Source organism: Balaenoptera acutorostrata, chromosome 19 (genome assembly GCF_949987535.1).
Source record: "Balaenoptera acutorostrata chromosome 19, mBalAcu1.1, whole genome shotgun sequence".
Taxonomy (NCBI): domain Eukaryota; kingdom Metazoa; phylum Chordata; class Mammalia; order Artiodactyla; family Balaenopteridae; genus Balaenoptera; species Balaenoptera acutorostrata.
The window spans coordinates 49,434,650-49,462,377 of record NC_080082.1 but is presented as its reverse complement, the minus strand read 5'-3'; the positions used below and the strand labels follow the sequence as shown (position 1 = coordinate 49,462,377).

Here is a 27,728-nt window from a genome sequence, read left to right as displayed (position 1 = left end):
TGCCTCCAAGCCAGGAGCGCCTCGTCCACCCTCCCAGGGCCCGCGTGGCAGGGTCCGGGGTCCGCACCGGCCCGCACGCCCCGCACTCACTGCTTCCCCTCCCGGAACCCAGTTACCCAGTGGTGCTGGTCCGAGTCTGCAGAGCTCTCCCCCGAGGCCGGGCTCTGACTTTTTCCTTACAGAAGACCACACCTCACTGCCGCGCCAACAATCACAAGCCTTAGGGAGAAAGGCTGAGGTACAGGTTGCCCCGGCGGCCTTTGGGAAATGTAGTCCCAGGCTAAGCGGGCCTGATCGCAGTGGCCTGTGGGAAATGTAGTCCGGAGTGGTAAAACCTGAGTACCTGCGCGGCCCGCCGCCTACGACAACAGCTCATCCCGCGCCCCATCGGTAGCGGGAGTTCGCAGGCACAGGCTGACACCAGGCCCTGACTCTGCCCACCTTAGAGGCTGGGTTTAATGGTTGGTCCACCCGGACTGAAGAAGGAGAATTGTACTTGGGTGGACCAGGGAAGGCGGAGTTGAGGACACAGGAGTTCACGATCGCTTGAAGCCCAAAGAAGAGAGCCAACCCAGGACATTACCATACCAGACCCCCCCAAACCTAATAATATATACTAAAATGTGTTATTACTTTAACATAAAAATATGAAAAATAGGTGTTTGAAATTACTTATCGTTCTGTATTGTTTACCTTTCCGTTACAGAAATGCTATTATTAAATAGAACATCAATAGAACTAATAGTGGCAATTAGTAATAATAGTAAGACGGATTAAACAGGTGTGCGAGACAAATGGTTCTGTCCTCTGATACAGCATTTTAACTTTTTATTAGATATTAGATATTTAAATTTTGTACACTATATTATGTGTGTGTATATGTTTATTTATTTATTTATTTATTGGCCACACAGCTTGCGGGATCTCAGTTCCCCAACCAGGGACTGAACCCAGGTCACAGCAGTGAAAGCCCAGAATCCTAAACACTAGGCCACTATGGAACTCCCTATGTATTCTTTACATACATAGACGTAAGAAAATTTAAAAGGAGAGTGTACATACAATTGGACTAATTAAACAGATGTCACCTCTATTTAAAAGAAATGTTTCTTTCTGTCCCATGGTACATTAAGATATTTTTACTCCTTCTGTTTCTTTTTCCAGTAAAACTTCTCTGAATTATTTGTAGCCTTTATGACATTATTCTTTTCTTTTATGCAGTGGTAAAACTGAGTACAGTCAAACATAAAACTCACTTTGACTTGCAGATTTGGTCTTATCAAGCCCGCATGACACTCATTCTTGCCGTCAGCCCAATGTTATGACATCAAGCAAAATATCATCTCAACAAAGTATTTGCATATGGAATACTTAGGATTTTACTTAGTTTCCAGTGCTCCAAAAGTGTCCTTCCACTTTGTATCCACAGGCTTTTTTGGTCAAGTAACTGTTTGTTGTCCAGAGCCTTTACATCAGCGGTCCCCAACACCTGGGCCACTGACCAGTAGGGTCCGTGGCCTGTTAGGCACCGGGCCACACAGCAGGAGGTGAGCAGCGTGCTAGCGAGCAAAGCTTCATCTGTATTTACAGCCGCTCCCCATTGCTCACATTACCGCCTGAGCTCCGCCTCCTCTCAGCATTATGGTGAGTTGTATAATTATTTCATTATATATTACAATGTAATAATGATAGAAATAAAGTACACAATAAATGTAATGCGCTTGAATTATCCTGAAACTATCCCCCCCACCCTGGTCCGTGGAAAAATTGTCTTCCATGAAAACAGTCCCTGGTGCCAAAAAGGTTGGGGACCACTGCTTTACATCTGTAAGTTAACTGTATACGCTACTCATGTCTGAAATGCCCATCATTTTTAAACACTCTGAAGCATACTGGATATCAATGGAAGTCAAGCCTCTTTTTCTCAGGGAAGATGGCATTAAATCACGGAGGCAGTATGAACTTGTGAAATCGAAGTTGGAGTCCACATAGGTAGCGTCATGCATTCTTCAACCACTTATTGAACATCTGCTGTGGGCCTGCCTGTTCTAGTCTTGCAGACAGAGTGGTGAAGAGTAGCTCATGTTCCAGGGTTGAAGACAGAGCCACAAAAAGGAACTAAATAAATGACCAAGATAATATCAGATGACCATAAAGGTTCTGAAGACAACCAAATAGAGTGAAGAGATTAAAGAGACCTGGAGTGACTCTGCATGGGGCAACCGGGGAAGGCCTCTTTGAGGATGGGATGCTAGAACAAGGCAGGGATAAAGTGAGGGAGCCAAATGGAAGATAAATGAACAAAAAGAAAAGGTCTTGATGATGATCATGGCTATGATGAGTATCAACAGGGCTTTGTGCTAGAGAGTAACCCAGGTCCTGTTATGTGTTTATACCCTACAGGACAGAATACTTCAACATACTATCATTATGGAGTATTTTAAAAGGCTCACTTTTCAAATGTAAATAAATGTCTTATGATAAAATAAATGTGGATTCTCCATCAGTGGGAAGCCATATCCATTTGCCATAAACAGATGGCAACTACAAAGATAAATCCAGTGAATTTCTTGACTTCCAGACTGCCCAGGGGCCCTCCTGCTCCAGCAGAGATGCAACAGTTCTAAAGACGCTGCTCCTCCTGCTGTGCCTTTGCCCTTGAGGGCTTTGCCAATTCTCCCAGCCCAGGAAGTCCCCAGGACAGGATTCTTCCCCAAATGAGCCCTAAAGTTCATCGAAGTCCTCAGAGAAGCTGTTCCCTTGGAAAAGCGTCAAGACCGATGCTCCCTGGGATTCACTGGGCACTGGGAACATAAATCACTCGTGTAATTTTATCAGGTCCCCTCAACCCAGGAGAAGGAATTGTCACTCTTTCCTTGTTAGACCGAAGAAAATGGAGTCTAAAGGCAGCAAGAGGACTTAAGATTAGAACCAGCAATGGGGACCTCTCCATACACCCCCTGGATTCAGGACCCTGGGCGGGAGTGATGCCCTTCCCAGGTCTCCAGACTCATCAAATGTTTCTGAGTGCCCATTTCTTATCTTCTGCTTTGTCTGGACCAAGCTTTATCAGGCTTTTCTCCACCCACTGGCCTTTAAACTCTGGTTCAACCCCCAGCCGTTAGCAAGCACTAGAAGGCAGAATACGTACCCCTGCACTTGCCCCCACCCCCATCAGCTTATCCTGAGAATCAACTGAGAAGAGCAAGACAACTTTCCTATCAAACTGCTGCTGACCATGCTCCCCCTTGCTTGCCCAATGTCCCTTTAAACTTTCTGCTTTTGCTTACCCCTCCCTATAAAAGAAAAGCTGTTTTTCTGTTGAGATGCTTGCAGACTTCTATATGTATATTTATTTATTTTTATTTGGTTGTGCCGGGTCTTAGTTGCGGCAGGCAGGCTCCTTAGTTGCGGCATGCACATGGGATCTAGTTCCCTGACCAGGGATCGAACCCAGGCCCCCTGCATTGGGAGCGCAGAGTCCTAACCACTGCACCACCAGGGAAGTCCCTGCTTGCAGATTTCTGAGATCGAGTTCTCTCTATCGCTGGGCAGTCTTTTTGAATAGTCTCTCCTTATTGAAGTCTGAATTTGTTTCTATTCAACAAGAACAGGGAGAGGGGAAGTCTCAGCATAAATCCCTATAGTGTGCACCAGGACCAAGAAAGTGGGAGCTCAAGAGTGTGAGGGACCCTGTGGGCAGAATGAGGTAGTGAGAGGCAGGCGAATGGAGCAGGTCCTTCAACTCAACAGACCCCTTCACCCCTGCTCTGGATGGGAGTCTCAGTGCCCCTGCTCCACTAAGATTAAGATTCCCACACGAGGGGCTTCCCTGGTGGCACAGTGGTTAAGAATCCGCCTGCCAATGCAGTGGACACAGGTTCAAGCCCTGGTCTGGGAAGATCCCACGTGCCGCAGAGCAACTAAGCCCATGCGCCACAACTACTGAGCCTGCGCTCTAGAGCCCGCGAGCCACAACTACTGAGCCCGCGAGCCACAACTACTGAGCCCACGTGCCACAACTACTGAAGCCCACGTGCCTAGAGCCCGTGCTCTGCAACAAGAGAAGCCACCGCAATGAGAAGCCCGCGCACTGCAACGAAGAGTAACCCCTGCTTGCCACAACTAGAGAAAGCCCGCGCGCAGCAACGAAGACCCAACGCAGCCAAAAATAAATAAATAAAATAAATAAATTTATTTTTTTAAAAAAAAGATTCACACAAGACTCAGGGAGCCACCCAAGGGCAGGGTGGGGGACGGGGGTGAGGGGGAGGAGGAAGAAGGGAGCTCAACCCAGTCAGGGATCAAGAGTCTCAGCAAACTGAAGACGTCACTGGGGGATGTTGCTTGTACAGGGGCGTGGTGATGGGTCTCATCTTCGTACTGTCCTTCCTTGCTTGATTTCAAAAGCCACCTGGAGGGTGACCCAGCCCAGCTCTCCTGTCCCCACAGCAGGTGTAGAGCCACCGGTCCCCAGCTAAATGCCAGAAGTCCCATCCCCACTCCTACAGGCTACAAAAACACTCCCCATCTGGGCTGTGATTGGTCCACACCCGGGTCGATGCACAGGATTCTTAGTAATGCAGTTTTTGTGGGGCATCCTACCAAGCTAGTGTTGTCGAACCCAAGTTTGTGTGCCAGACGCAGTGAGGCCAAACAAAAGGCTGGAATTTGGGGCAGAGAAAAGTTCATTAGTCGAGGAGGTGCCAACTCCGAAGATGGGAGACCGAGACTCGTCTCAAATCCATCTTGCTGGCTGGCCAGGGCGCAAGGTTTTTAAAGGCAAAAAGGTAAAGGGCAGGGAGTCTTTGTGAGTTCAGCTTCCTGATAAGACCTCATTTGCAGACTTCCCAGGACTGTCTTGTGACTCCATGTGTTACTGGTGAATATGATTGATCTATGCGCTCCTGAAAAGCAAACTAGTAAATCATGGTCTTGTGATCCCTTAACTTCTTTCTAGGAGAGAGCAAAAGCAATGGTTGAGGCATTTTATTATTCACTTAGAGCCTTCCTGATGGTTCAGGAGTTTTCAGTTCTTGATTGACCCTCCTGATGTCATCAATTTTAAGTCCACTTGGGGGCAGCTGGTTAAAGCCACAGGATGTTATCTTAGCAGTTTGGGGTCATAAATCAAGGCATTTGTTTCAGCTAACAATCATAGAAAGACTATGTTGGGCTTGCTTTTCCTTTGTTTCTGCCTTCTCTCACTTCCCTGGTTAGTAACAGTTTGACTTTGTTCTTTGGAATTCAGGGAAGGTCTAGGAGACTAAAGCCCTTTTCTACAAACAAGAAATGGCGATGTGGAAAGGCTTTTGTACCCGGGTGGCACCCTACCCCCCCGGGGTCCTGTACAGTTTCACTAGGGGAGAACTTGTAGTTTCTGGAAAAGGCCAGCAGGCACCAGGAGGGTCTCTGGGGAAAATGTCTCTAGATTCCACCTACGGAGTGAGGCTTTGCTTCCTCTTAACGGGTCATACCCAGATTTTCAGGGCCACTGCGGGCCACACCTGGCCTCCAAATCTCCACCAGTGACCTGCACCTTGGACACATGAGTCCTGATGGGTTTTGGGTGGTCACGGTCTCTACATCAAGCCTCTGTCCTTCCAGTCTGTGTGGTCCTGGACAAGAAAATGAACTTCTCTGAGACTCTGGAGACTGACTTGTAAAGATAATACCACACTCCAGGGCATTAGTATAATGACAGCAAATTTTCCTCCAGTTCAGGAGTTCTTAAATGTACTACCTGAAAGAGCAGAATCAACATCACCTGGCAACTTGTAAGAAATGCAAGTTCTTGGGCCCCACCCCACACCAACTGAGTCAAAATTCTGGGGTAGCCCAGCACTCTGCTTTATGCCCTTAAGGGCTTTCTGATGTTCACTCAAGTTTTGGAACTGACTCTAAGATTCCAGTGGCTAAAATGGGAAACTTATTTCATGGAAGGTGACATGAAAAGCCCAGGGTCTGGCCCACACTTAGTGCTGTTATTTAACTGTTATTATCAGTACTATAACCACAAGGGTGTTGAATATCCTCCTGTCATAGGGTGGGGCAGAAATAAGTGTTTGCAGTGTCGCTGGTGATATTTGTCAAAACATAAAATACGACTCCTGCCTCAGCGAGCAGCTTCATAGGTAATGTTTAAAATTTTTACAAAATGCACACTTTTTACCATTTGACACATTAATTTTTTAAAACAGCACATGCAGGAAGTTTCATAAATTAAAGATAGACCAATTATGCAAGGATGTATTCTTGTAGGCCACGTGACTCAACCCTTGAGAACATCTGGAATTAGTGGCCTCAGGCCAAAGTGGAGAGTGTAGTTGATATGGTTTCGAGTTTGTGACATAAGCTGACATGCTGTCATTCATGTCTTATTCTCAGGAACCAGTTGCCCCTGCTTCCCTTCCAGTCTTTATGGCAGCCAGACCCAGGCACAAATGTGTGAACATGAGATGACCAGCCTGATGTCCAGTGGCTCAGGGTCTCTAAGTCCCATCCTAACCAAGACACTTTCTGCCCATCACTGGAACCTGCAACCTCCAAGAGAGTACTAAATCCAGGGAAGGTGGGAAAACTGGAACCACTGGGGAATAAGAAGGCCACCCTGGGAAGAAGCACAAATGAGAAAGCCTAATGAAGACAGAATTTCATAATTACCTCTGCCCATTTCCCATTGGCACCAAGTCATTTGCATGGTCCAAGTTAAGTGTAAGAGAATCTGAGATGTGCTGTCCTCCCAGGGATCCAAAAAGAGAAAAAGAAATTGATGAACATCTAGCCAGTTACTAGCACAATCCATTAATTTTGTTACTAGTTAACATATTTTATTTTTCCTCCTATACATTCAGCACTCTGTTTGTTCTCTGCTCTCTGACCTCATGTCTCTGGTGAACTACCAACTTTAAGGGAGTCTTTTCTCCACCTCTTAATAGCAAAAGGATTTAAGTAAGGAAAACACTCAGTATCCTACGTAGCCCACATAAATGAAATACAAATTGGAGTGTTCATCTTTTTTCAAATAGCAGTTATGGAATGAATGCATCTTTCTAAGATGAAGAATAATATACAGTAATGGAACAAATACTTTTTCTAAGAAAAAATTCCAACTACAGTTGAACCAGTCACATTTACATTTTGCTATTTCCCATCCTGCCTTTGTTCACAAACTTACATAAAATCATATCACAGTTTCCCACTGAAATGACAGCGTAGACTGTAGCATTATGCTTTTTGCACAAACTTTATCTTAGTTTGAACTATATGAAATTGCCATTCCTCTAAGTCAAAACTGGTCAAATATTTGCAATTTAATTTTCTCCAATCTAATAAAATAAGCACTCTCCAATTTAATTCAGTCACCACAATTATATTTGGATGGTGGTGAGTTATTCTATTCTGTCAATAAAATAATGTTTTACTTATTTTCCTCTTTAGAGTCAGATTATCTCAGGAGCTTGTTTTTTTTTTTTAACTTTTTATTTTATATTGGAGTATAGCCAATTAACGATGTTGTGATAGTTTCAGGTGCACAGCAAAGGGACTCAGCCATACATGTACATGTGCCCATTCTCCCCCAAACTCTCCTCCCATCCAGGCTGCCACATAACATTAAGCAGAGTTCCCTGTGCTATACAGTAGGTCCTTGCTGGTTATCCATTTTAAAAACAGCAGTGTGTACATGTCGATCCCAAACTCCTTAAATATCCCTTCCCCCCCATCCATCCCCCCTGGTAACCATAAGTTCGTTCTCTAAGTTAGCTCAGGAGCTTCTGATTATTTTATACTGTAGAATGCTAATAAAATAAATTACCTGCACACACAAAACATTTTTCTTCCTTGGATTTTTTTTTATTGAAGTATACAATATTATACTAGTCTCAAGTGCACAACATAGTGATTCAATATATTTATAGATTATCCTCCATTTTTTTTTTTTGGCCATGTTGTGTGGCTTGCAGGATCTTAGTTCCCTGACCATGGATCGAACCGGTACCCCCTGCAGTGGAAGCAAGGAGTCTTAACCACTGGACCACCAGGGAAGTCCCTATCCTCCATTTAAAGTTATTATAAAATATTGGCTATATTCCCTGTTCTATACAATATATCCTTGTAACTTATTTATTTTATACATAGTAGTTCGTACCTCTTAATCCCCTATCCCTACTCTGCCCCTCCCCCTTCCCTCTCCCTACAAGTAACCACTAGTTTGATTTCCATATCTGTCTGTTTCTGTTTTGTTATATTCATTCATTTTTTTTAATTGCTTAGATTCCACATAACTGATAACATACAGTATTTGGCTTTCTCTGTCTGACTCATTTCACGAAGCATAAAACCCTCCATGCCCATCCATGTTGTCACAAATGGCAAAATTTCATTCTTTTTTATGGCTGAGTAGTATTATATTATACATATATGTATATATATATATATAGATATAGATATAGATATAGATATAGATATCTCACATCTTCATTACCATTCATCTGTTGATGGACACTTAGGTTACTTCCATATCTTTCCTATTATAAATAATGCTGCTATGAACATTAGAGTGCATGTATCTTTTTGAACTAATGTTTTTGTTTTCTTTGGGTACATTCCCAGGAGTGGAATTGCTGGATCATATAGTAATTCTATTTTTAGTTTTTTGAGAAACCTCCATACTGTTTACCATGGTGGCTGCACCAATTCCCATCAATAGTGTACAAGGGTTCCCTTTTCTCCACATCTTCATCAACACTTATTATTTTTGGTCTTTTTGTGGATAGCGATTCTGACGGCTGTGAGGTGATCTTGTGTGTGTGTGTGTGTGTGTGTGTGTGTGTGTGTGTTTTAATAAAATGTATTTATTTATTTAATTTTATTTTTGGCTGCGTTGGGTCTTTGTTGGTGCGCGCAGGCTTTTCTCTGGTTGCGGTGAGTGGGGGCTACTCTTCGTTGCAGTGCATGGGCTTCTCATTGCACTGGCTTCTCTTGTTGTGGAGCACGGGTTCTAGGCACATGGGCTTCAGTAGTTGTGGCACGTGGGCTCAGTAGTTGTGGCTCGCGGGCTCTAGAGTGCAGGCTCAGTAGTTGTGGCACACAGGCTTAGTTGCTCCGCGGCAAGTGGGATCTTCCCCAACCAGGGCTCAAACCCGTGTCCCCAGCACTGGCAGGTGGATTCTTAACCACTGCGCCACCAGGGAAGCCCAACTTCTTGTGATTTTGATTTGCATTTCTCTGGTGATTAGCGATGTTGAGCATCTTTTCATGTGCCTGTTGGCCATCTGTGTGTTTTATTTGGAAAAATGTCTACTCAGGTTTTCTGTCCATTTTTTAATCAGGTTGTTTTTTTTTTTTTTTTTTTTTTTTTTTTAAGGATTTTCTTATTTATTTATTTATTTATTTATTTTTGGCTGTGTTGGGTCTTCGGTTCGTGCGAGGGCTTTCTCCAGTTGCGGCAAGCGGGGGCCACTCTTCATCGCGGTGCGGGGACCGCTCTTCATCGCGGTGCGCGGGCCTTTCTCTATCGCGGCCCCTCCCGTCGCGGGGCACAGGCTCCAGACGCGCAGGCTCAGCAATTGTGGCTCACGGGCCCAGCTGCTCCGTGGCATGTGGGATCTTCCCAGACCAGGGCTCGAACCCGTGTCCCCTGCATTAGCAGGCAGATTCTCAACCACTGCGCCACCAGGGAAGCCCCAAATCAGGTTGTTTTTTTGATATTGAGTTGTATGAGCTGTTTATATATTTTGTATATTAACCCCTCATTGGACATATCATTTGCAATATTTTTCCCATTCTGTAGGTTGTCTTTTCATTTTGTTGATGGTTTCTTTTTTTCAAATATTTATTTATTTATTTATTTGGTTGCATTGGGTCTTAATTGCGGCAGCTGGGCTCCTTAGTTGTGGCATGCGAACTCTTAGTTGAGGCATGCATGTAGGATCTAGTTCTCTGACCAGGGATCAAACCCGAGCCTCCTGCATTGGGAGCGTGGAGTCTTAACCACTGCGCCACCAGGGTTAACTCTTCTAAGGGTTTCATGGTCTCTGGTCTTAAATTTAAGTCTTTGATCCATTTTGAGTTTATTTTTGTATATGGTCTTAGAGAATGTTCTAAATTCATTCTTTTACATGTAAGTGTCTAGTTTTCCCACCACCACTTATTGAAGAGACTTTTTTCCCATTGTGTATTCTTTGTTGTAGATTAACTATCCATACGTGCATGAGTTTATTTCTGGGTTCTCTATTCTGTTCCATTGACCTATGTGTCTGTTTCTGTGCCAGTACTATACTGTTTTGATTACTGTAGCTTTTGTTAATGTGGTGTATCACATTGATTGACTTACAGGTATTGAACCATCCTTGCATCTCTGGAATAAATCCAGTTGATCATGGTGTTGAATATGGTTTACTAATATTTTGTTGAGGATTTTTGTTCCTATATTCATCAGAGATATTGTCCTGTAGTTTTTTTTGTTTGTTTGTTTTTGTTTTGTAATGTCTTTGTCTGGTTTGGTATAGGGTCATGCTGGCCTCATAGAATGAGTTTGGAAGTGTTCCCTCCTTTACAGTTTTTAAAAGTAGTTTGAGAAGGATAGGTGTTAACTCTTCTCTAGGTGTTTGGTAGAATTCCCCTGTGACACTGTATGGTCCTCGTTTTTATTTGTTGTATTTGATTACTGATTCAATTTCATTGCTAGTATTGATCTGTTCAGATTATCTATTTCTTTTACTTCCTCTGCCTCCCACAGCTACCATTCCAAATAATGTCATGTGTGGCCATTGCCATCTCAGTGTCTGCTTCCCTGAGAACCCCGAGGGTTAGATTAATTTGATATTACCACATATTTGGTTGAATCAAGTCAAACAATCTATGTAAAGGAAGAGAGTAAGAGAATATAGGAATAAGCTATCAGAAACGGAGATAGCAGAAAATCTTATATACTGGAGGTTCAGAGGTAGACCCATAAATTGGATTTTAGAGCATTGATACAACAGAACTATAGCATAGTGCCTTTCATCTGAGAGTAGCGTTCCTGAATTAATCATTTAAGAAATAGATCAATTTAGACTAAGGAGATGAGATCTTCTGGGCTCTTTCAGATAGTGAAGTGAGGGCTGCAATTGGTGGCAGGTAGCAAATCTAATTGTAGATTTCCAAATGCAAATTTTTTTGGTGGAAATCAGAAATGTTTTAAAAGCTAATAGTAGATAACAAGAGCATTGATGGCTTATCTATGAAAACATTTTAGATCTAGAAGTTCACTTTCTAAAATTGCCAGCTTGCCACTGTTGCTGTTCAGTTTCCAAGTGGAAGTGGACAGGTACTTTAAAAATATGAAGAAAGGATTTTTCTTCAAATGCTATGGTGGTAGTAAAGTATGTATAAGCACTATAAATAGAAATAATATTTTGTCCAAAACCATCATATAACATGCTACATCAGTGCAAGTGTCCCCCAAGGAGAAGATACCACGACAGGATGAGACTTGCAAGAGATTTGTGGGGGCAACACATCTTCAAAGGATAAAGGGGAACAAGAGGAACACAGAGCTTTCAGAACTCAATGCATGTGGAACACATGAGAAGGGAGAGAGAGAAGAAAGGATTGGGTAGAAAATGCCTCACACCTCAGCACAGTTAGGAGAAATTCTTGACCAAGACAATGGGGGATGCTGGAGCCATATTTACCCTCTAGAAGATTATCCCATTGGGCAGGAAGGGAAAGGTTCTCACACCTCTGCGATGCATATCATTAGATTGGAACATCCCAGGGGAAGTGAGACCTAGAACAAATTCTGGTGGATCTAAGAGCACAGCACCTGGAGGCTGTCAATCAGTTGTGCTCCAGCCCCAACAGGATCTCTTGAAGGGATATCTGAGCAGGGCACTTCCATGGCTACGCTGGTGCTGCACAGATCCACTTGTCCATGTACATTCATGAGCAGTTCCTCCATTGTTCCCGAGGACCTCCATTCCTGAGTTGATGAAAAGAACCACAGACACCATTACTGTTATATGTCTGGGGGTCACGAGTGGTACTCACTCTTCTAACATCCACTTTACATTTTGTTCACCCTCTGCTATCACCTCAGCAGGTCTTGGTGGCAAACTTAGTGGTGGGTGTGACCCAACTCTTTATTCTAAAGGAGAATGAGCCCTTAGTAATCATACGCTTCACAGGCTGAGGTTTCTTCACATGTCCATTCACAGTAACATTTGGGCAAGGTGTATCAAGAGCTACCTAAGTGATCAGTGATCACTGGCGTTACATACATTCTTTTCCCCCCTTCATTGTAAAAAAGAAGTCCTACCTTCCTCTGCTCATCAAGATCAATTACCTCTGCTGAGTTAATCACTACTATTCCTGCTTGCTATTCCTTGGACACAAGGAGTCCAAAGTTCCCTGGGTGCAGCCATAACTCATAGTTCAAAGGGATCCATGCTGTATCCCAGTCAATAGTGACCTCCTTAAGAATTAGGACAACTAACCAAAAAGATCCTAAACGTGTGGGTACTGTAAGCAAAATGCTCCCAAGTGGGCCACTGGGATTGATGATAGCAAGTAGGGTCACTTCTGCTTCTAGTCCTTGGTTCCCAGACTTATGTATTATTCCTGATAGGGACATGGAACCACATAGAAATATCACTGATTTAATGCATATATTGTATCCCAAAGTATGGCACTCCATCCTTGCGGAGTGTGGCCTCTGAGCTGGTGCTTCAGCTGTGATTTCAGTAGGCCATTCCAGTAACTTAGGGACAGCTGCTTCTTAAAGGTATGGTATGTGAAATGACCAGTAAGTTCCACAGTACTGGGTCCACTTCCTCAACCCCTGCACTGTGAGAGGTCTTTGGTCAGATGTTATGTGGTGTAGGATTCCATACCTGTAGATGAGACGTTCCACGTGCCACAGATAGTGGTGCCGGCAGACGGTCTGTGAGCAGGAAAACAAACCCATCCCTGGGATAGGTACATATTTTTTTTTTTGGTTAACATTTTTATTGGAGTATAATTGCTTTACAATGGAGTGTTAGTTTCTGCTTTATAACAAAGTGAATCAGCTATACATGTATATATATCCCCATATCTCCTCCCTCTTGCGTCTCCCTCCCACCCTCCCCATCCCACCCCTCTAGGTGGTCACAAAGCACCGAGCTGATCTCCCTGTGCTATGTGACTGCTTCCCACTAGCTAACTATTTTACATTTGGTAGTGTATATATGTCCATGCCACTCTCTCACTTCGTCCCAGCTTACCCTTCCCCCTCCCTGTTTCCTCAAGTCCATTCTCTACGTCTGCGTCTTTATTCCTGTCCTGCCCCTAGTTTCTTCAGAACCCCTTTCTTTTTTTTTTTTTTTTAGATTCCATATATATGTGTTAGCATGTGGTTTGTTTTTCTCTTTCTGACTTACTTCACTCTGTATGACAGACTCTAGGTCCATCCACCTCACTACAAATAACTCAATTTTGTTTCTTTTTATGGCTGAGTAATATTCCATTGTATATATGTGCTACATCTTCTTTATCCATTTATCTCTCGATGGACACTTAGGTTGCTTCGATGTCCTGGCTATTGTAAATAGAGCTGCAATGAACACTGTGGTACATGACTCTTTTTGAATTATGGTTTTCTCAGGATATATGTCCAGTAGTGGGATTGCTGGGTCGTATGGTAGTTCTATTTTTAGTTTTTTAAGGAACCTCCATACTGTTCTCCATAGTGGTTGTATCAATTTACATTCCCACCAACAGTACAAGAGGGTTCCTTTTTCTCCACACCCTCTCCAGCATTTATTGTTTGTAGACTTTTTGATGATGGCCATTCGGACTGGTGTGAGGTGATACCTCATTGTAGTTTTTTTTTTTTTTTTTTTTTTTTATTCTTTGGCTGTGTTGGGTCTTCGGTTCGTGCGAGGGCTTTCTCCAGTTGCGGCAAGCGGGGGCCACTCTTCATTGCGGTGCGGGGACCGCTCTTCATCGCGGTGCACGGGCCTTTCACTATCGCGGCCCCTCCCGTTGCGGGGCACAGGCTCCAGACGCGCAGGCTCAGCAGCTGTGGCTCACGGGCCCAGCCGCTCCGCGGCATGTGGGATCTTCCCAGACCAGGGCTCGAACCCGTGTCCCCTGCATTAGCAGGCAGATTCTCAACCACTGCACCACCAGGGAAGCCCCCTCATTGTAGTTTTGATTGCATTTCTCTAATGATTAGTGATGTTGAGCATCCTTTCATGTGTTTGTTGGCAATCTGTATATCTTCTTTGGAGAAATGTCTATTTAGGTCTTCTGCCCATTTTTGGATTTGGTTGTTTGTTGTTTTGATATTGAGCTGCATAAGCTGCTTGTAAACTTTGGAGATTAATCCTTTGTCAGTTGCTTCATTTGCAAATATTTTCTCCCATTCTGAGGGTTGTCTTTTGGTCTTGTTTATGTTTTCCTTTGCTGTGCAAAAGCTTTTAAGTTTCATTAGGTCCCATTTGTTTATTTTTGTTTTTATTTCCATTTCTCTAGGAGGTAGGTCAAAAAGGATCTTGCTGTGATTTATGTCATAGAGTGTTCTGCCTAGGTACATATTCTTTTGAGGATGAAGTGGTCACTCTTCCAGAATGGAAGGGGTCACATATAGACAACTTTCCACAAAGTGGCCATTTTGCCTCCTCAAGGACTTGTCTTGAGTTGGCCATTAGCAGTAGTAGCTAACTTGATACGTATATGTTGATGTTATTGGGCTGATGGGCTAGACTCCATCTCTGCTGTGTTGGGCACTTCATTCATGTGCCCATTGTGCTAGTTACAGAGCTGCAGATGATGTAGATTACTGTCACTGGCTGAGTCATTTTATCTATTTGTTCATTGTCTGCTCCATAGTGGATGCTTTCAATGGATGTTAAACTGTGATACAAAAATCTTTACATTTCGTACCCACTTCCATATTTCAGCTGTATGCCTCTATCCAAAACTCCCAGTCTCCAGTCATCCAGTTCTTTTCTTTCAAGGTTTCTGACCAGACATCCAGGCCATTAGCCACTGCCCAGGAATCTATATACCTCCTTACTTCAGGCCACTTCTTCCTCATAAAGTGGATGACCGGGTGCTCTGCTTACAGCTCAACTAAATGGGATTTTTTTGCTCTTCACTGTCTTTCAGTGCTGTTTCAGAATATGGCTCTAATGCATCTACACACAGAAATGACCCATTCACTTTCTTCAGCTGGTCATAGAGACCCCTTCTAAGGCTATAGGAGTGAACTGAGTTAGGGATGCAAATATGGTGGTTTTTGTGGACATGTGTTATATATGCTACCTGCTTATGTAACTTATTTTTGAACTCTGATCTTGCTCAGGCTCAATCCTGGATGTGCCATTTCCATTTTACGATGAACACCTGCTGGGTCTCTTCACGTTTGTTGAACAGAACCCTAGTTCATAAAAGGCAGTTCCAGATGCATGGTCAATTAGTGCCCCATGGTCAGGCAATACATTTTTACTAGGGCTTAGTAATACACCAGAAGCTGTTTCTGAAAAGGTTTCTAATTCTCTGCTATAGAAGGCATGGCCTTGCTCCAGAGTCAGGGATCTGCATTGTGATTCTTCCACTGGGTCTTGGCATCAAAACCAGACTGCATTTTTTCCCAACACTGATATTTCCAACACAATAGGATCTGCTGGATCAGCTGCTAAACTCTAGGTCCCATTCAAATCTGGCAACCTTCTGTGCCACCCAGCATATAGGCCAATATAGTATTCCTTGGTGTGCCCCACATGCTAAGGACCCTTTGAGATATCAAGAGGAGCATCCTCAGAATTTTCCCACCAAAGGGTGGGAAGGCTAGGCTATTTCTCCACTGGTTCCCATCCCCACTAATTGAGAGATATCTCTGCACAGATTATTCCCTACAGTCTGGTTAGTGCCTATGGGTGGAAGAGCTCAGGTCCAGTGTGTGTGTGTGTGTGTGTGCACGCACATACTTTCTTTTTATTAAAGTATGTCTGTTATACTTCCTTGTCTATATATTTTGTCTACTCTTTATAATGTTGCCTCTCCTTTGTATTGTCCAGATATTATATCCATTTCAATTCATCAAAGAAGCTTTCAAAGAAGCTTAGGAGGTTGGGGCAGCTCACCTGGACCCCAAAACAATGGCAGTGGCAGTGGCAGCAATAGGAACATTGGAATTTTGTTTACAGAGCCTACAACTGGAGATGTGGGTAGAGAATTCCTGACAGCATATCTAACACCTTTCTTCCCTGCCTCTTCTCTGTTTTCAGTGAGGTTGGAGAACTGGGCCAATGGCCTTCATGAAGCTCTGCCTTTGCTGAACTTTCTGGCAGCCCACTGAGGCTGAGCCAGAAAGCACCTGGATCACTCCTCCAAAGAGGAAGGTGATGGAAGATATTTTCACATACTGAGGTATGGGAAGTCATTCTAGCTTATATGAGATTTGGCTTGAACTTTATGCTAACTAGAACATCCTATTTTGAGGCCTGTCAAACATGCATTGTAGATCTGCTTTCACCATTAAAGAAAATAATGTATTTAAAAATCAAAATGGAGTAACTGTGGTGCATGCAGTCAAAATGGAGGGGGTCGGCCATTATTGATGTGGTTTCAGAGGTGTTCCTGCATTACAGAGAACTTGAGGTTTACTGAACTGTAACAGACTCAAGGACACCACCAGCCATTCTCAAAACAATATCTGCTGTCTCTAGGTCAAGATGGCAATGGGGGAGGACATGGAGTTTGCATCTCCCCACAACTAGGGCACCTGCCAGACGCTGGTGGGGGACCTCGATGCCCAAGGAGATGGGAGGAACCCCTGAGTGACCGGCCTACAAACTCCAGTGCTGGAAGCCTCAGGCCAAACAACCAGTAAGACAGGAACACAGTCCCACCCATCAAAAAAAAAAAAAAAAAGACGACAAAAAAATATGTCACAGATGAAGGAGCAAGGTAAAAACCTACAAGACCAAATAAATGAAGAGGAAATAGGCAGCCTACCTGAAAAAGAATTCAGAGTAGTGATAGTAAAGATGATCCAGAATCTCAGAAATAGAATGGAGGCACAGTTTGAGAAAATACAATAAATGTTGAACAAAGATCTAGAAGAACTAAAGAAGAAACAGAGATGAACAACACAATAACTGAAATGAAAGATACACTAGAAGGAACCAATAGAATAACTGAGGCAGGGGGAGTCTGGGCAAGATGGTGGAAGAGTAAGACGCGGAGATCACCTTCCTACCCACAGATACATTAGAAATACATCTACACGTGGAACTGCTCCTACAGAACACCCACTGAACGCGGGCAGAAGACGTCAGACCTCCCAAAAGGCAAGAAACTCCCCACGTACTTGGGTAGGGCAAAAGAAAAAAGAAATAGCAGAGACAAAAGAATAGGGATGGGACCTGCACCAGTGGGAGGGAGCCGTGAAGGAGGAAAGATTTCCACACACTAGGAAGCCCCTTCGTGGGCGGAGACTGTGGGTGGCATAGGGGAGAAGCTTCGGAGCCACGGAGGAGAGCGCAGCCACAGGGGTGCGGAGGGCAAAGCGGAGAGATTCCCGCACAGAGGATCGGTGCCGAGCAGCACTCACCACCCTGAGAGGCTTGTCTGCTCACCCGCCGGGGCGGGCGGGGGCTGGGAGCTGAGGCTCGGGCTTGGTCGGATCCCAGGGACAGGACTGGGGTTGGCAGCGTGAACACAGCCTGAAGGGGTTAGCGCACCACAGCTACCTGGGAGGGAGCCTGGGAAAAAGTCTGCAGCTGCCGAAGAGGCAAGAGACTTTTTCTTGCCTCTTTGTTTCGCAGTGCGCAAGGAGAGGGGATTCAGAGCGCTGCCTAAACGAGCTCCAGAGACGGGCGTGAGCCGCGGCTATCAGCGTGGAACCCAGAGATGGGCATGAGACGCTAAGGCTGCTGCTGCCGCCACCAAGAAGCCTGTGTGAGAGCACAGGTCACTATCCACACTGCCCCTCCCTCCCACAGCCGCCACTACCAGGGTCCTGTGATCCGGGGACAACTTCCCCGGGAGAACGCACAACGCGCCTCAGGCGTGTGCAACATCACGCTGGCCTCTGCCGCCGCAGGCTTGCCCCGCATCCGTACCCCTCCCTCCCCGCGGCCTGAGTGAGCCAGAGTCCCCGAAGCAGCTGCTCCTTTAACCCCGTCCTGTGTGAGTGAAGAACAGACGCCCTCAGGCGACCTACACGCAGAGGTGGGTCCAAATCCAAAGGTGAACCCCGGGAGCAGTGCAAACAAAGAAGAGAAAGGGAAATTTCTCCCAGCAGCCTCAGGAGCAGCGGATTAAAGCTCCACAATCAACTTGATGTACCTGCATCTGTTGAATACCTGAATAGACAACAGATCATCCCAAATTCAGGAGGTGGACTTTGGGAGCAGGATATATTAATTTTTCCCCTTTTCCTTTTTCTGTGAGTGTATATGTGTATGCTTCTGGGTGAGATTTTGTCTGTATAGCTTTGCTTTCACCATTTGTCCTAGGGTTCGGTCCGTCCGTTTGTTTGTTTTTTTTTACTTAAAAAAATTTTTTTTCTTAATAAATTTTTTCTTAATAATTTTTTCCTTATTTTTTATTTTAAAAAATTTAAAAATTTTTTCTTAATAATTTTTTTATTTTAAAAAATTAAAAAATTTTTTTCTTAATAAATTTTTTTCTTAATAATTTTTTTTCTTATTTTTTATTATAATAGCTTTATTTTATTTTATTTTATTTTATTTTATTTTATCCTCTTTCTTTCTTTCTACTTTTTCTCCCTTTTATTCTGAGCTGTGTGGATGAAAGGCTCTTGGTGCTCCAGCCAGGCATCAGGGCTTTGCCTCTGAGGTGGGAGAGCCAACTTCAGGACACTGGTCCACAAGAGACCTCCCAGCTTCACATAATACCAAACGGCGAAAATCTCTCAGAGATCTCCATCTCAGCATCAAGACCCAGCTTCACTCAACGACCAGCAAGCTACAGTGCTGGACACCCTATGCCAAACAACTAGCAAGACAGGAACACAGCCCCATCCATTAGCAGAGAGGCTACCTAAAATCATAATAAGGCCACAGACACCCCAAAACACACCACCAGACGTGGACGTGCCCACCAGAAAGACAAGTTCCAGCCTCATCCACCAGAACACAGGCACTAGTCCCCTCCACCAGGAACCCTACACAACCCACTGAACCAACCTTAGCCACTGGGGACAGATACCAAAAACAACGGGAACTACAAACCTGCAGCCTGTGAAAAGGAGACCCCAAACACAGTAAGATAAGCAAAATGAGAAGACAGAAAAACACACAGCAGATGAAGGAGCAGGGTCAAAACACACCAGACCTAACAAATGAAGAGGAAATAGGCAGTCTACCTCAAAAAGAGTTCAGAATAATGATAGTAAAGATGATCCAAAATCTTGGAAATAGAATAGACAAAATGCAAGAAACATTTAACAAGGATGTAGAAGAACTAAAGAGGAACCAAGCAACAATGAAAAACACAATAAATGAAATTAAAAATACTCTAGAAGGGATCAATAGCAGAATAACTGAGGCAGAAGAACGGGTAAGTGACCTGGAAGATAAAATAGTGGAAATAACTACTGCAGAGCAGAATAAAGAAAAAAGAATGAAAAGAACTGAGGACAGTCTCAGAGACCTCTGGGACAACATTAAACGCACCAACATTCGAATTATAGGAGTCCCAGAAGAAGAAGAGAAAAAGAAAGGGACTGAGAAAATATTTGAAGAGATTATAGTTGAAAACTTCCCTAATATGGGAAAGGAAATAGTTAATCAAGTCCTGGAAGCACAGAGAGTCCCATACAGGATAAATCCAAGGAGAAACATGCCAAGATACATATTAATCAAACTATCAAAAATTAAATATAAAGAAAAAATATTAAAAGCAGCAAGGGAAAAACAACAAATAACACACAAGGGAATCCCCATAAGGTTAACAGCTGACCTTTCAGCAGAAACTCTGCAAGCCAGAAGGGAGTGGCAGGATATACTTAAAGTGATGAAGGAGAAAAACCTACAACCAAGGTTACTCTACCAAGCAAGGATCTCATTCAGATTTGATGGAGAAATTAAAACCTTTACAGACAAGCAAAAGCTGAGAGAGTTCAGCACCACCAAACCAGCTTTACAACAAATGCTAAAGGAACTTCTCTAGGCAAGAAACACAAGAGAAGGAAAACACCTACAATAACAAACCCAAAACATTTAAGAAAATGGGAATAGGAACATACATATCGATAATTACCTTAAATGTAAATGGTTAAATGCTCCCACCAAAAGACATAGACTGGCTGAATGGATACAAAAACAAGACCTGTATATATGCTGTCTACAAGAGACCAACTTCAGACCTAGGGACACATACAGACTGAAAGTGAAGGGATGGAAAAAGATATTCCATGCAAATGGAAATCAAAAGAAAGCTAGAGTAGCAATTCTCATATCAGACAAAATAGACTTTAAAATAAAGACTATTACAAGAGACAAAGAAGGACACTATATAATGATCAAGGAATCGATCCAAGAAGAAGGTATAACAATTATAAATATTTATGCACCCAACATAGGAGCACCTCAATACATAAGGCAAATACTAACAGCCATAAAAGGGGAAATCGATAGTAACACAATAATAGTAGGGGACTTTAACACCCCACTTTCACCAATGGACAGATCATCCAAAATGAAAATAAATAAGGAAACACAAGCTTTAAATGATACATTAAACAAGATGGACTTAATTGATATTTATAGGACATTCCACCCAAAAACAACAGAATACACATTTTTCTCAAGTGCTCATGGAACATTCTCCAGGATAGATCATATCTTGGGTCACAAATCAAGCCTTGGTAAATTTAAGAAAATTGAAATTTTATCAAGTATCTTTTCCGACCACAATGCTATGAGACTAGATATCAATTACAGGAAAAGATCTGTAAAAAATACAAACACATGGAGGCTACACAATACACTACTTAATAACGAAGTGATCACTGGAGAAATCAAAGGGGAAATCAAAAAATACCTAGAAACAAATGACAACGGAGACATGACGACCCAAAACCTATGGGATGCAGCAAAAGCAGTTCTAAGAGGGAAGTTTATAGCAATACAAGCTTACATCGAGAAACAGGAAACATCTCGAATAAACAACCTAACCTTGCACCTAAAGCAATTAGAGAAAGAAGAACAAAAAAACCCCAAAGCTAGCAGAAGGAAAGAAATCATAAAGATCAGGTCAGAAATAAATGAAAAAGAAATGAAGGAGATAATAGCAAAGATCAATAAAACTAAAAGCTGGTTCTTTGAGAAGATAAACAAAATTGATAAACCATTAGCCAGACTCATCAAGAGAAAAAGGGAGAAGACTCAAATCAGTAGAATTAGAAATGAAAAAGGAGAAGTAACAACTGACACTGCAGAAATACAAACGATCATGAGAGATTACTACAAGCAACTCTATGCCAATAAAATGGACAACCTGGAAGAAATGGACAAATTCTTAGAAACGCACAACCTGCCGAGACTGAACCAGGAAGAAATAGAAAATATGAACAGACCAATCACAAGCACTGAAATTGAAACTGTGATTAAAAATCTTCCAACAAACAAAAGCCCAGGACCAGATGGCTTCACAGGCAAATTCTATGAAACATTTAGAGAAGAGCTAACACCTATCCTTCTCAAACTCTTCCAAAATATTGCAGAGGGAGGAACACTCCCCAACTCATTCTACTAGGCCACCATCACCCTGATACCAAAACCAGACAAAGATGTCACAAAGAAAGAAAACTACAGGCCAATATCACTGATGAACATAGATGCAAAAATCCTCAACAAAATACTAGCAAACAGAATCCAACAGCACACTAAAAGGATCATACACCATGATCAAATGGGGTTTATTCCAGGAATGCAAGGATTCTTCAATATACGCAAATCAATCAACGTGATACATCATATTAACAAATTGAAGGAGAAAAACCATATGATCATCTCAATAGATGCAGAGAAAGCTTTCGACAAAATTCAACACCCATTTATGATAAAAGCCCTGCAGAAAGTAGGCATAGAGGGAACTTTCCTCAACATAATAAAGGCCATATATGACAAACCCACAGCCAACATTGTCCTCAATGGTGAAAAACTGAAACCATTTCCACTAAGATCAGGAACAAGACAAGGTTGCCCACTCTCACCACTATTATTCAACATAGTTTTGGAAGTGTTAGCCACAGCTATCAGAGAAGAAAAAGAAATAAAAGGAATCCAAATTGGAAAAGAAGAAGTAAAGCTGTCACTGTTTGCAGATGACATGATACTATACATAGAGAATCCTAAAGATGCTACCAGAAAACTACTAGAACTAATCAATGAATTTGGTAAAGTAGCAGGATACAAAATTAATGCACAGAAATCTCTTGCATTCCTACACACTAATGATGAAAAATCTGAAAGTGAAATTAAGAAAACACTCCCGTTTACCATTGCAACAAAAAGAATAAAATATCTAGGAATAAACCTACCTAAGGAGACAAAACACCTGTATGCAGAAAATTATAAGACACTGAAGAAAGAAATTAAAGATGATACAAATAGATGGAGAGATATACCATGTTCTTGGATTGGAAGAATCAACATTGTGAAAATGACTCTACTACCCAAAGCAATCTACAGATTCAATGCAATCCCTGTCAAACTACCACTGGCATTTTTCACAGAACTAGAAAAAAAATTTCACAATTTGTATGGAAACACAAAAGACCCCGAATAACCAAAGCAATCTTGAGAATGAAAAATGGAGCTGGAGGAATCAGGCTCCCTGACTTCAGACTATATTACAAAGCTACAGTAATCAAGACAGTTTGGTACTGGCACAAAAACAGAAATATAGATCAATGGAACAGGAAAGAAAGCCCAGAGATAAACCCACGCACATATGGTCACCTTATCTTTGATAAAGGAGGCAAGTATATACAGTGGAGAAAAGACAGCCTCTTCAATAAGTGGTGCTGGGAAAACTGGACAGCTACATGTAAAAGTATGAAATTAGAACACTCCCTAACTCCATACACAAAAATAAACTCAAAATGGATTAAAGACCTAAGTGTAAGGCCAGAGACTATAAAACTCTTAGAGGAAAACATAGGCAGAACACTCTATGACATAAACCACAGCAAGATCCTTTTTGACCCAACTCCTAGAGAAATGGAAATAAAAACACAAATAAACAAATGGGACCTAATGAAACTTAAAAGCTTTTGCACAGCAAAGGAAACCATAAACAAGACCAAAAGACAACCCTCAGAATGGGAGAAAATATTTGCAAATGAAGCAACTGACAAAGGATTAATCTCCAAGATTTACAAGCAGCTCATGCAGCTCAATAACAAAAAAACAAACAACCCAATCCAAAAATGGGCAGACGACCTAAATAGACATTTCTCCAAAGAAGATATACAGATTGCCAACAGACACATGAAAGAATGCTCAACATCATTAATCATTAGAGAAATGCAAATCAAAACTACAATGAGATATCATCTCACACCGGTCAGAATGGCCATCATCAAAAAATCTAGAAACAATAAATGCTGGAGAGGGTGTGGAGAAAAGGGAACCCTCCTGCACTGTTGGTGGGGATGTAAATTGATACAGCCACTATGGAGAACAGTATGGAGGTTCCTTAAAAAACTAAAAATAGAACTACCATACGACCCAGCAATCCCACTACTGGGCATATACCCTGAGAAAACCATAATTCAAAAAGAGTCATGTACCAAAATGTTCATTGCAGCTCTATTTACAATAGCCAGGACATGGAAGCAACCTAAGTGTCCATCATCAGATGAATGGATAAAGATGTGGCACATATATACGATGGAATATTACTCAGCCATAAAAAGAAATGAAATGGAGGTATTTGTAGTGAGGTGGATGGAGTTAGAGTCTGTCATACAGAGTGAAGTAAGTCAGAAAGAGAAAAACAGTTACAGTATGCTAACACATATATATGGAATCTAAGGGGGAAAAAAAAGGTCATGAAGAACCTAGTGGCAAGATGGGAATAAAGACACAGACCTACTAGAGAATGGACTTGAGGATATGGGGAGGGGGAGGGGTAAGATGTGACAGGGTGAGAGAGTGGCATGGACATATATACACTACCAAATGTAAAATAGATAGCTAGTGGGAAGCAGCCGCATAGCACAGGGAGATCAGCTCGGTGCTTTGTGACCATCTAGAGGGGTGGGATAGGGAGGGTGGGAGGGAGGGAGACACAAGAGGGAAGAGATATGGGAACATATGTATATGTATAGCTGATTCACTTTGTTATAAAGCAGAAACTAACACACCATTGTAAAGCAATTATACTCCAATAAAGATGTTAAAAAAAAAAACAATTCCAGAAGCCATAAGTTTCTCCCACCTCCACAGCCAACACCCTGATCCAGTCATTACTAATACACAGCTGGTCTATTCATTACCCTTCTCCCTCACCCTTTCTTTCTGTTCTCTAGTCCACCTGAGGGAGTCTGATAAGACCTGATTCAGATCACCTCCCTCTACTTCAAGTGGTCCAAGATTCCTAACATCTTCAAAATAGAATAGTTCCTAGACTGCCATTCAAGGCCTGACTCCTGCGTCTCTGCTCTCTGGTCCCACCAGATACGATGGGGATGTGTAGATCCCTGCATCATGCCAACTCAGTTCCACCTACAAGGATCTGCAAGTGTTGATCTCTGTAACTATAAAAACTTCTACACAGTATTCTATTGGTTGTCAGAAATGGAAACCCCCTCATATAACCCCTGGTGTGGGGTCAGGACCCTGAATCTCAGGAAACCCAGGGGCCCTAAGTCACGGTGGCCAGAAAGGCGGCAGGTGCTGAGTTCCAGGACACCACAATCCCAGAGACTATATGGGTGGGAGATGGGTTGGACAAGGGCCTGAAATACCCTCTGCTCACCTGAGCGTGGTCCATAAGCACTTCTGCAGCCATGGGTCCCTGTGAGAAGAACAAGACTGTGAGCAGTGGGCATCCATGGTGGGGTCTTAAGGGCTCATCCAATCTCTCATCTCTGCCCTGGAGCAAGGTGACCTCCATCTGAATGCCTAACTTAGGAACCTCAGTCATTAGTATAGCCTCTTATGAGCTGTGTGATCTTGGACAACTCAACCCCTCTGTGCCTCAGTGTCTTCTGTAAAATGGGAACAGTTGTGGAGCCAACCTCACAGGGCTGGTGTTGGGACAAACATATTAGGACATATTAAGTGCTGAGTATATCATATAACTATACACAAAATTAAGGCTTTTGTCAGTGTTCTCAATGCAAAGAAAGGATGGATTTTGACATTTTGAATGTGTGTTTCAGCTACCTTTAAGCATTTAAGAGAATATGATATTTAAGACTTTTGATTTTTGTATGTTAGTATACTGGTTAGTTATATACTAAGAGGTGAACCAAATATTAAGTGCGTTCATAAATTTAATTTGTTAAATCCATACTTTTTAAATTTTAACAGACTACCTTTATATGCACATTTAGAATAGTGATTGCATAGTTTTGAAATAGATGGTGTTTCTTAAGTTCATAAATTAAAATGAGGGGGTAGAGAGGATAGGCCTTGGTTGGTGGGTAGATGGTAGTCCTCTATCCTTAAAATAGTCCTCCATCCTCAAAGTCTACCTTGTATCACTTCTACCCCCTCACCGAGACAGCCTTAACATTCCTTCAGCTTGACTAAACTTTAGACAGGTTTCTTCCTGACTATAGGCCCCTAACCTCTTTCTTCTTAGAGCATTTACTTTATTACTTTGCAATTATAAATTCCTTCTCTGCCCTTTAAAATGTATGTAAACCTTCTCCCAGCTTCTTGCCACTTTCACAACCCAGGAAATGTTTTTCTCAAGGACCTGAGAATCATCTCTTTGGAATATAAACATCGAAGGATACAGCACCCCTATCTCTCAGTCTCTGTGGAAGGAGCCTAATTTCAATAGATACCAATTAGGAAACATATGTCTTAATCATAGCGGAAAAGATTTACAAACTCAGGAATAACCCAATATGATCCATAGATCCCATTGATCAACCTCCCCATCTAAGGTCCCCCAGTACTTTTCCAGTAGCTCACTCCAGCACTTAAAAACCCTCCCACCTTTTGTTTCAACGGAGTCCAGTCTCTCTCCCCTATTCCAACAATCTTGAATAAAGCCTTCCGTGCCTGTTTAACTTTGTCCAGTGCACTTTTTACTTTCACACCCCTCTCTGGCTACTGCTCTGGTCCAGCCCTCGTGGTAACTCTCCTGGATTCTGTGGCTGTAACTTTTTCTCAAGATCTCCCACTTTCACTCTCATCACGCCTCCCCCATGTCCAATCTACCTTGAGCTGCCTTTGGGAGGTTTTAAAATCCTAGCTCTAGGTTCAAAACCCTCCACGTCTACCAGCACCTTCAGCCCTAACTGCTCAGGCTGCTGTGCCACTCCTAGTGTGTTTCCTGTAGATAGGAGACTGGCCCCAGGTTTCCCAAATACTCCACTCAATTGCACTTCCAAGCCTTTGCACATCGCGGTCCCTCTGCCTGTAACATTATTTCACTTTAATCGCACCGAGTGTCAGAAATGGTACCCCACCCAGGAATGCGCCAAGTCCTGCACAAACGGCCTGACTTGAAAGTGAACTCAGCAGGCACCACGCATTTGGGTCTTTAGGATTCAGAGGTGGCAGTTCCCATGCGTGAGGGTTTGGGGAATGCAACTTATGTGGTTTCCATCAGGGAAAACACCACCAGCAAAGCCCGCAGACAGAGCGGAGCCGGAAGCGGCAGGCAACCAGGCCAGGGTGCTGCGGCCTCAGCCAGACCCTCATCCCGGACTGGTTCAGGCAAGGGGTCACCACAAGCGGCGCTCTCACCAAGTGTCAGAACCGCCTCTATCAGAGGGGACAACATTCACGCCTCCAGCTCACTTTATCTTGGGCCCCAGCAACTATATACTCGAGAATCAGATCAGGTGAACAGAATGAAAACCAACCAAAAGCACCACGGCCGAGAAAATGCTGGAAGTCCCGTCCAGAAGCATTTCGCCCGCACGGAAAGGCGTCTCTCCAGGGCCTGCATTGGTTCAGCCCCGCAGCTGCACGGGGCGGGGGCATCTGGGTAATGTAGTTCCCAGCTGGCCACGGGCCTTGGCGAGGCACGCCCACTGTTGGCTACCGGGCATGCGCCAAGGTGGGGCGGGGTGCTGGGTAATGATGCCCAGAGGCTCTGAGAGGTGCAGGGGTTTCACTCCTCTTAAAGGTACGCACTCAGATTTCCATGGAATATAGTATGCAACGGATGACAGAAATCTTTAGCTACCTATGTTCTCCAAAGCTACAAACTGAAATAGACGCACAATACCACAATGTCAGTCTGGTACAAAAGTGTGTCCCCCTGTTAGCTGGGAGCTAATAAATATTATCATTTTTTTTAAAATATACGTAGACTGAAGCTTTAGAGTTCAATGTTGTGAGCCTCAATTTATCTGGTCAATGACAAGAGAGAAAAAGCTCCAGACAATGTCGTGAGGGGGATGATGGGGGGAGGGATATGAAGTGCGTAGTGGTGGTGCTGAGTGTGCCACTGGATCAAACGGAAAACTTCCCAATCTGAATAGCCAGAGGTTGTTTCCAATCCAGGAGCAACACTTTTATCCTGATAGT

The 27,728-nt window shown here is 43.1% G+C and overlaps 1 protein-coding gene and 1 long non-coding RNA gene across 15 annotated transcripts in view; both read right to left on the bottom strand.

Annotated features, from left to right (window-relative positions):
* The window catches only part of LOC103002583 (zinc finger protein 30), a 38,668-nt gene extending 38,416 nt beyond the window's left edge, over positions 1-252 (bottom strand). For all 14 annotated transcript variants that reach the window (XR_449564.2, XR_009006005.1, XR_449563.2 and 11 more), the window contains exon 1: positions 117-252. The gene's annotated coding sequence lies outside the window, so the exon portion shown is untranslated. The remainder of the gene's footprint in view (positions 1-116) is intronic.
* A 9,437-nt stretch (positions 253-9,689) lies between these two features.
* Positions 9,690-27,172, bottom strand: LOC130705678 (uncharacterized). Its single transcript, XR_009006036.1, has 4 exons — positions 27,059-27,172; positions 24,991-25,029; positions 12,879-12,954; positions 9,690-11,968 (listed from the first exon to the last, which is right to left on the bottom strand). It is a non-coding gene; the product is annotated as an uncharacterized LOC130705678 (long non-coding RNA).
* Between the last annotated feature and the right edge of the window lie 556 nt (positions 27,173-27,728).